Source organism: Curcuma longa, chromosome 15 (genome assembly GCF_044706935.1).
Source record: "Curcuma longa cultivar G26 ecotype Majalengka, Jawa Barat chromosome 15, ITB_CL_G26_1.1, whole genome shotgun sequence".
Taxonomy (NCBI): domain Eukaryota; kingdom Viridiplantae; phylum Streptophyta; class Magnoliopsida; order Zingiberales; family Zingiberaceae; genus Curcuma; species Curcuma longa.
In genome coordinates, this window is record NC_133875.1 from 10,170,586 (window position 1) to 10,181,371 (window position 10,786).

Genomic DNA, 10,786 nt, shown 5'->3' on the forward strand with positions numbered 1-10,786 from the left:
CATTGGTCAAATACTCAACTATTTAGGATTCAACAGATAGATTATTTATTATAGGAGTTTGGCACCCAAGGGATTCCTTAACAAGTATGAGATTATAAAACATGATTTAAATGCCTGATTGGAGGTCGAGATCAAGAAAAAATTTTGAGATTCAATAGAAATCTTTAAATTTGAATGCAAAATTTTAAATTAAGACACAAGAAAAGCAGTTTTTGAGACTAACAAAAACAAATTTAAGATTTTAAAGCTTAGGATTCAAGAAGATGTAACAGAGACCTTTTAGCTTAAATCACTGATCGAGGTTAGGATGTCACGTCCCAAGAGATGTTTGTCCGAGAAATTTCGATAGCATCTCCCCTATAACAATTCAACTTTTCCTGAGTACATATTAATCTACAGGCCCACACAGCCGCTCTACAATACAATATATGTCTATAACTGCTAAAACTACAAGATAAAGGCCTACATGGCCACAATGACATATTCACACATACATCAACTACATAACAATGAAACTCTCAAGCACCTCGATAGTGCTCTCAACAAAAACAAAGAACACCTCTACCACGAAGCCACAACATAAATACGCAAAAGACTAAAATCATAAAACCATGCAAATGCACACAAAACTCTACAAATAACACATCGAAAACAATCCGAATCACACATCCAATTACAAACAAAAAACTACACAAAGACCAACAAATTCCTGTTGTGAGATGGTGGCGGTTCGATAGAACTCCAAGTTTCAAAATATCCTTATCTGCTACCTGAGGAGACAGAAAAATCCCAGGGTCTAGGTGGTAAGTATAAAATACTCAGTGGGTACTAAACTAAAAGTGCACAACATATATATATTAGCATGGATATCAAAGGTATATAGTCTCAACAAATGATACATAACGAAAAAGGTCAATGTACAATGAACAACTAACAAGCAACAGGAATTATGCAAATGTAAACAATGCATGCAATGTCACACTATGCTACAACCATATATCAAATAAGTGCAACAAACAAATGCAACAACCATGAATACAGTAACAACTACATGCAACACACGGTAATATGCATAATCACTGTCAACTTGCCCCCCTAGACACCCATACAATGAACTGGGGCACACGATAGGACAACTGTACACACTTTAACAACAGACCACTACACGTGAATGGAGAGCGGGGAAACATCTCAGCAAAGCTATCTAGCTGCTTGATCACTATCTGCACTCAACATCCCCAGACACCCACACAATGAACTAGGGCGCACGATAGGAGTCACTTACTCCAACAACAGACCAACTACACGGGAGGGGGAAGGGCAGTATCCGAGGAGAACTATCTAGCTAGTCCTGATCGCACCCACACAGTGCTATAATGCTCTCACTGTACTATCAACAATGGTCTAGTGAGAGCCAACAACAACAACATGTTATGATACATGCTCAGTTCAACAGATAACTACTACATCTCTCAACATCAACCATAATAAGTCATCGTGTAGATTAACAACAATTAATGAGACTGATAAGAGATAATTAGATCATAACAAGGTCAATAGTAAGTATCAAGCAACAAATGCAATAAGGATAGCAATAGGATAATTAACAATGGATAATAAATCGTGCACTATGAAAAGACCTATGTTGACCAAGCACAGGAGTAACCACCTGATATGATGAATCATTGAAATAAGAATCTCTCTGTATAACAGGATCCGCCAATCACGATCCAAAATGTTTGGAAGAGCTAGCTCTTACAACATTGTTGGAAGTGCTCCCGTTTGCAAATCTATACCACTGTAGAACCAATGCTAGTTCACCTTGCTCTATCCTCAACGCACACCATTATATATAAAGAGATAAAACTCTATAACTTTGGATACAATTTCTGATTGGCTTGTCCAGTGTTAATTGGCCGGCCTATCATAAGAACTATCACCCAAAAATTCTCCAAAGAGAAGAGTCAAACTCAGTCATTATAGAACAATCACGGTTGCAAGATTAGCATTGTTCCCTCTAGGAACAAACACGGAGGGTTAATCTCTAACCAACATTCATCAAAATGGCCAAATCTCACACATACCCAGCATCCATGTGAAAGAAGGACCGATTAGAAGCAACAAGGAGAAACGAACCTCGAAAAGGGCAAAGGATGCGACAAGGTGTGAAGGAACAAAAACCCTAGATTCAGAGGGGATTGAGAAGAAGACGAAATTGGAGCCAAGGCAAGAAAACAGAAATGATGAAGTCGTTTGGGCTTGAAGTCGATGGTCGTCTGGAGTTGGGTCGCCGAAGGTGAGTTAGTTTGCTTCCTAGGTCGTTGTTGGCTCAGTACTGTTTGGAGTTCTCGGCGGGCAATAGGGATTCAGTTAGCACTGGCTGCTCGATCTTCTCCACACGGCGGGCTACGAAGGCGCGACGTTGGTGTTAGCGAAACAGAGAGGAGAGGCATAGTTTGGGCTGCTCGCATCGGTGGCCTTCTTATAGCTTCCCTACCGAGTTCCACGTCGACAGTCCCGGGCGCGAGCGGTGGCGTCCGTTTGTTCCGCCCGACTCAGGTGCGGGCGTTGCGAGAGACACGGCTTCGGTTGCAGGTCACGCTGGCAGTGGAATTGCAGAAATCACGATTCAGTTGAGGAGTAACAATAACTTAATCAGGATTTGGGGTTGGGCTAAACCAACTTAAAATCCTAGGGTTTATTGTAACCATTGAACTGATTACTATAGTGAATCAGGTTTAATCTTGGTTCGCTTGGTTCACTAATCAAACGACCTCCAATTTAATCCAACCCAATTTTGTTCAATTCGTCTTCGCAAGACGAATCTTCTCATCCCTTTTATTTTGTCAAAACTTCTTCCATCATGAACAAAACCAAGTTGGTTCAAACTGAATCGTTTAGTTCACTAACCAAACGACCTCTGATTTGACCCAGATAAATTTCATCTTTGCAAGGCGAGTACCATTCTCTACCACTAGCGATTTATGTGTTTAACCTAATTCTAAATTCAACCCATTAACCTAAATAGGCTTGGCTAATTTGGGCTTCAACCCACTCAATTCGACCAAATTAAAAATTCAACCTTTAATTGATTAATCCTAATCATAAAATTTTTAGTATCTTACATTCTCCCCCTCTAACAAAAATTTAGCCCCTAAATTTTCTACCTACATACTATAGTGCCAAAATACTGTACTTTGAATGACCGATCCCTCGTTCCGCTGTGCCTTTGTTCTGGTCGTAGCATTAATGCGTCCAAACTCTGTACTAGCCGGCTGGGTAGCTAAATGGAATAAAATCTGCCTCCGCTCTAGTTAAAACTGCCTCTGAAGTACTGGCATCGACAGATTAATATACTGATGTATAAGAGTCATAATAAAATCAAATATCATCTACTAACCCAACTACTATAAATTTCTAGGAAATGAGTAAGGTATATTAGTTAGTCTTACTTAATGCTTGGAGAAATCATGCCGTTGTTTGTGCCATCTCACAATCTGAATCGAATAACCCAAAATATGATGAAAAATCCATAAGAAACAACGACAAATCCAATAGAAATTCAAACAATTAAAGGATGAATTTACTAGAAATTTTAATGCCATTGTCATTCATGTCATTCATATGGATTACAACATTTTATGAGAACACTGGTTAATTATTATTGTTATTCATTTGTATATCTTTGCCTTAAATCGTATATTATTAACCATGCACTATGTGTCTAATTATCCACTGAATATTTTGTACTCACCACCCAGACCTAGGATTTTTCTATCTCCTCTGTTTTGGAAGAAAAATGAACCCGTGAGAATGTAGGAGGAACTATTGAATAGGCGGATCTAGAATTAGGTTAAACACACAAACTGCTAGTTGTAGAGAATGGAACTCGCTTTGTGAAGACGAAATCAATGAAACTGACCTTGGTCAAATCAGAGGTCATTTGGTTAGTGAACCAAATGATTTAGTTTGAACCAAATTGAACTAACTTGGTTTGGTTCATGATTAAAGAGGTTTGACAAAATAAAAGGGATGGAAAGATCCGTCTTACAAAGACGAATCAAACAAAACTAATTTGGGTCAAATCGAAGGTCGTTTGATTAGTGAACCAAGCGAACCAAGATTGAACCAGGTTTCGCTACAGTAATTGGTTTAATGGTTACAGTAAATCCAAGGTTTTAAGTCGGTTTAGCCCAAACTAAAGTTACTGTTTATTCAACGTTATAATAGAATCGTTGTTTGCTTTCCCTTCCGCGCATGACCTGTGACCACACGACCCACGACTGCTTCCCTTCTGCACGACCTGCGACACCGACGCTCGCGTCCACCGACAGAGAACTCAGGACAGGGGATTTTAAAGGGGGTCGTAGTGAGAAACCCAAAGAGCGTGCGATTGAGTCTCTGTTCATTGTTTGTCTGAGTCGTGTCGCTTCCCTCTGCCCGTGTTGCTTGTGTGGAGAAGACCAGCTACATTCGACACCGCTACCTGTCGTAATTCGACGTCACACCCTCGTCGCCATCATCCCCTACTGCTCATGTGGAGATGACGCCGCCACCGCTAGCTCTGCCGCAATCCGGTCCGCCACTGCCTTCCTCCCCCAGCTGCTGCTAATTCCTTCACTGCTTGAGGACGCGCCGTCGTAGCCATCCCCTAGCCGTGAGTAGGAGCCGCCCGACGCCAATGCCCTGCTATCGCATGCTCGACCTTTAAAGCTTGACATCCATGAGGTTTCCGACGTTGGACGCAGGTGTCGAACAGCGTCTGCATTGGAAACCCCACAGCTGTCAGGCTTTAAAGGTTGAGCACCGACGAAGTAAACCCTAAGCGGGAAATCATGATTTCTTTCTTCCCCTGTTTGGCCCTGCCCGCCATCGTCGTTCACCGCCCCCCGAGTGGAGAAGACGCCCGACGCCGCTGTCCTATTATCGCGCTCTCCCTACTAGACTAAAAGTGCACAATATATATATCAGCATGGATATCAAAGGTATACAGTCTCAACAAATGAAACATAATGAAAAAGGTTAATCTACAATGAATAACTAACAGGTAACAAGAATTATACAAATGTAAACAATGCATGTAATGTCACATCATGCAACAACCATATATCAAACAAGTGCAACAAATAGGTGTAACAACCATAAATGCAGTAACATCTACCAACAACTATATGCACACATGCAACATACGGCAATATACATGGTCACTGTCGGCTCGCCACCCCAGACACCCATACAATGAACTAGGCACACGATAAGACAGCTGCACACACTCCAACAATAGACTACTACACGTGAGTGGGGAGCGGGAAAAATATCTCAGGAGAAGCTATCTGGTAACCTAGTCACTTTTTGCACTCAACATCCCCAAACACCCACACAGTGAATTGGGGCACACAACAGAAGTCACCCGCTCCAACAACAGACCAATTACACGTGAGGGGGAGAGGTAATATCCTTGGAGAGCTATTTAGCTAGTCCTGGTCGCACCTAAACGACCTTTAATTAAGGTCAAATAAAAGGTTGTTTGGTTAGTGAACCAAACGATTCAGTTTTGAACTAAATTGAACCAACTTGGTTTGGTTCATGAGAGAACAAGTTTTGATAAAATATAAGAGATGGGAAGATTCATCTTGCGAAGATGGATTAAACAAAACTGGTTTGGGTCGATGGATTAAACAAAACTGGTTTGGGAAGATTCATCTTGCGAAGATGGATTAAACAAAACTGGTTTGCGAAGATCCATTGGTTCTATTAAATTTTGTTTTGGGATGTTGAGGATTTAGATTGATTTGTTGTTATGATTGACCTATTAAATTAGGTTCTGATTTAGGATCTTGGAGTGGTAATCAAGATTTAATTAGGGTTAACTTGGATTCGGTTGATTAAGGGAGGATTGAGTTAATTTGTCACGACCCGGAGGTGTCGTTCCCGCACATTGGGAGGTACCTCACTCGGTGACAATATAATAAAGAACCTCAACTGAAAATCAGCACGTCAAGTCTCTGAGCAACTCTAAAACAACTGAACCAAGGTAGTATTAACTCTGTGCCTGCAAAACTAGAAGCCAAAAAAATGTAGATAGTTAGCCAAAGGCTAAGTGGGTAATCAGAATAGATGTGCATGAATGTAATCTTAATTAAGAAGCCAAGGAATTAGAGTGGATCATAATTTCATATTATCATTTTCAGTTCTTGTATAGTTCTCCATTGGTACATAATATATATATCTGTATATAGTATATATATATCTCTATTATCATTCTCTTCATTTATTGTTATCTAAGTCAAATTATATCATCACCATTAATCTCAATATGGTTAAATATTATAAGCAATATCAACATTTATATAATTGATTAAAAAGTGCATAGCATGAGCCAATATCATCAGAGTGTATCAATAACTCATATATATCTAGGCTAACAGCCTCCTCAGAATATACTGTCGCATACGTTATCAAACGTACGGGCTTTCTCTCTAGCCCTCACCGGTGGAAGACAAAGTAAACACTGACCGTGGCCTCTGCTCTACCACAATAATATGTGATCGGTCAGTGCTCTGGACCGAGGGCTACATCACGCCACCACTCCTCAGGTGTACGGTCCAGTACTCTGGTAAAACTCTGGTATAAAGCTAGGCTCTTAATTAACACCTTTTAATATTTATTATTTTCTCTTATCTCATTTCTTGTTATATCTCTTTTTCATCGATTATCATCAGTATTACATTCTCAGTATGTATATTCATCATTTGGTCTAAACGACCAACTCAAATCAAATTATCTATTATTCACTCATGTAGGTATCACAATCATGTTTACAGGTAAAGGTGAGTATCAACAGATAAAAGCTAAGTATCAACAGAATAAAAGTATTAACAGCAAGAACTAAAATAAATCAAGCAATGTAATGATAAGTATCAACAGGCAGAGTAAGTCAGAGTATCTATTAAAATTTTGAAAACACCCTTTCCCATTTTAATTACCCCCAGATGAATCCCATGTGTGAACAAGAAAGTAAATCAATTATTTTTACCCTTTTATGATTTAGTTATTTTCCCTGTTTCAGTATTTTAAATATCACTTTAACTCCCTTTTTGAAAATAGGTGTATAGGTATGCATAATCCATTTTACTCTATTTATTCATGCACAAAGGTATATAAGAGTCAAAGGACAGAATGTACCCACCTTTGTATCTACCACGCTCCGAATGTCAACAGATCAACACGCTCCATTCGAACTCGTATCTCGTAATATTCCTTCATTCGATAACACAACGTAGGTGTTTCGTTAATACGAACCACTCGCACCAATTGGCCTATATGACAGATCGTAATTAATCCCAAACAATTATCTATAATTAAGTAATTATCATCCATTTGTCCATTCTAATAGAAATCGGTTAACAAAAGTATACCTTCTACAAGCTAGGGTTGCTGGTAGTGGCACCAAAAGGGCAATGATGATTCCCTGTTGTTGTTGACCGATTGAAACAACCAACCAACTAGGGCTTAGCAATGGTTCAGCGAGCTTCGACGGTGAGACCAAGAAGCAAGGACAACTGAGAAGGAGAATGGGCTTATGGCTGGAACAGGGCAGCGATTAGAACGGCTGGGACAGGGCAGCAATTAGAAAAGAGGAACAGAGATATACCAAGGTTTCTTTCCCTTCGTCGCTAGCAGCCTCAATCGAAATCGACGATTGCTGCTCGCAACAGCGTCGCAGGTGGCAGGGAGAAAAGGATTCGTCACTGGTTGGATTAGGCGGAGGGAAAAGGTTCTTCGTCGCGACCCTCTCCTTCACCACGCGCGATCGCCTTCGCGAAGGTGGTGTCGCAGGCGTCGGCAGCGACGATCGCGAGCAGCGGAGAAGGCATCGTGGACGCGGTAGGCGGCGTCGCGACGGTCGACGGGCAGACGCTCGCTCGTGAAGAAACGGCGTCGCGTTAGGGCAGAGGCTGCTAGGGTTTTGCTTTAAATCGAGCCCTCACGATTTTGTCACCGAGGAAGGCGGTTAGGGTTTTCCTCCCGCGATTCCACGTTCCTCCTCGTGACTTCGTCACGTTTTTATTTTTATTTATTTTTTATTTTTATTTTTTTTTTTTTACTGAATTCTAACATCCTCCCCCACTAAAAGAAATTTGGTCCCCAAATTAAAGTACCTATTAAAATGGATACCTGAGGAAAACAGATGAGGATCTTTAGCGCGCATCTCATCCTCACGCTTCCGCTGCGTTACTCTGATCAGAGTGATGCCTCCATCCAACCTTCACAAGGTGGATGCTACATTACTTGAGAATTGATCATAACATAAACCAAACCAAGGTTATCATTGATAAACTTGCACAGATAACCAAGGTTATTAACGATAACCCTAAACTAAACGTGCCCTCAAGGTGTGCTATTGGGAATTGGGGATTAACTTCATGCTATCACTCAAAGATATGGCATCCCCATGTAAAAAGAAAATAGAACTGTGAATGGGCTGGTTTAAGGGTAGATAACAGACTTTCTCAAGGTATTCTCTATGTCTTAATGAAAGAAGAGATTTATCATCAGACTTGAGCTCAGCTACTTAGTTTAGCAATGGAAGAAAAAGACCAGACTGAAGCATAGCTAGTCTAGCTATTGGGATGACATTTTAAGCTATAAGCTGGAAGTATTAGATTGGAATACTTATGTTTTATGAAATTACAGTGCTAATAGAAAGTTTACCTTGAAATCACCAATAAGAATGAGTTTGTCATTGGAAATTCCTAGTCGATAACCTTCCTCTGTTTTCCCTGTGTTACCAAACTTCCGCACTTGTTGAGACTAGCAACAAGTTCAAGACAATCGAAGGTAGATACAGAGAAAGCCACAATATAATTTGTTAAAATATTAACAGAGGGATGATCAATGGCATAGTGCATAAAAGCACATGACTAAATTCTGGAGAATGTATTGGCACTAAATATCTGTACCAGCCTCGATGTTTTACTAAGGCAAAGAAGTTCTTTTCGATCAACTTAATCTAAAAATGCATTTCAACCCAAGTAACTATTATTAAATGTTCCTGATAGGATGGACTTGTATGTAAATATCTGTAAGATCCCAAGTCTGTTGCACTTAATCATGAATACCACATGTGGGTACAATAACATGATCTATTAATTGTAAATAGATAGTGAATGAATCCTTAGGATCCAGAAATAACTTAACTAGTGAGAAATTAAATTCTCATTCATTCCCACCATATAAAGCCACTGCAGCAAGTGTATCATTGATTCGACATTGTAAATTTAGAGGAGAAAATTTGGTTCTAATATCTATTTGCTGGCAGAGTCGTCGCTCACTGCAGCTAAATAAAACTCGAAAGATCATCATATGATTTAGAAAATTGATTGTATATGAGCATCAATGTTTGTTATGATACGTCTTATGTATGACAATGCATATTGTTTGGGATATATGTATAAGTCCACATGAGTTTAAAATGCATATGGTCAACATTGGTTAGGTGCTGCCTAAACAATAAGCTCCAAGACAGATTTATCAACCAGGCAAGATCGGTAACAGGAACAGTTTTCCCTTTCAAACCAACCTTTTCAAGAAGCGCAGGATCAGACGAAAGGCCAATTGAGAATCAGCTTTGTCTTTATTATTGTTAAATTATTGTTAATGGGGAAAAATTAATAGGGTCAATCCCTATATGTCCCCACTGTCTACATATTATCATATTATTATCATTTAATATTTATATCCTTGTTACTTTTATATTTACCAGTAGCTTCTTGTCTATTTACCATTAGTTCCTTAAGACTCCAACTGATTCAAAAATATTGTAAACTAGCTCATGAAGATATAAGGAAGAGACCAAATCAAAAGTAGCATTTGAGACCAAGGATGGTGCTAGCCAAGGAAACAGTCTCAAGAAAGAGTTGTGACATACTGTCCTAGCAAAGTGCCAAGTTCTAATTTCTCAAGTTGTTTACAAAATAACTTATGCCCAAAACCTTAGTTTGTAACAAAGGGCCACTTGTACAAAGGAACTAATTAATTGTCGTCTCTTTCCTATAGCTTAAGCTTTTTGAATGTTATTAGCCAATTACTATCAGAGGCTATAATTTCAACTTTTATCTCAGATAATAATATTATCTCCTCAATGTATATGTACATTTGGATCAATCAATTGAAGTATATTTACTTACGCATGAATGAAGGGGAAAATTCATTCAAATAAAATAGGAAAATTCATTCAAACACAACACGGCTGAACTTACTGAATGTCTTCACCTCTAATGTTATCTAGAGATTATACAAATGTGTCAGTGAGTTTTAGCTTCAGATGATCAAGACCTAGATCTAACCAGCAATTCATTATACTAAAGGTTAAATCATTCTTCTTAAAGAGTAGCAGAGAATTATAGCTAAATGAGCCGAATGTACACTACTCAAATAGAATAGTTTGGAACCTGGTGCCACAATTAGTAATATTTTAGATCTAAAACCGATTCATGTATTTGAATGATTAATAGACCTTCCCCAAGAAAATATTGATTAAACAAGTCACACGCAACTCAAATGCATTGCCCACAAGAAAAAGCTTTTGGAGAATTTAAGCACAAAACACTTGGCACAAGTTTGAGAGTTTTCTTCTAAGTCTTCCAAATTATGGAGATGATTCACATTAATGTATTTCTATATGGATCTTAAATTATGTGGACACCTTTGTGGCATATAACAATAGTATTTGGACAGACCATGAAACTGCACTCTCCAAGTGTTAACACTCAGAGAAAACAGG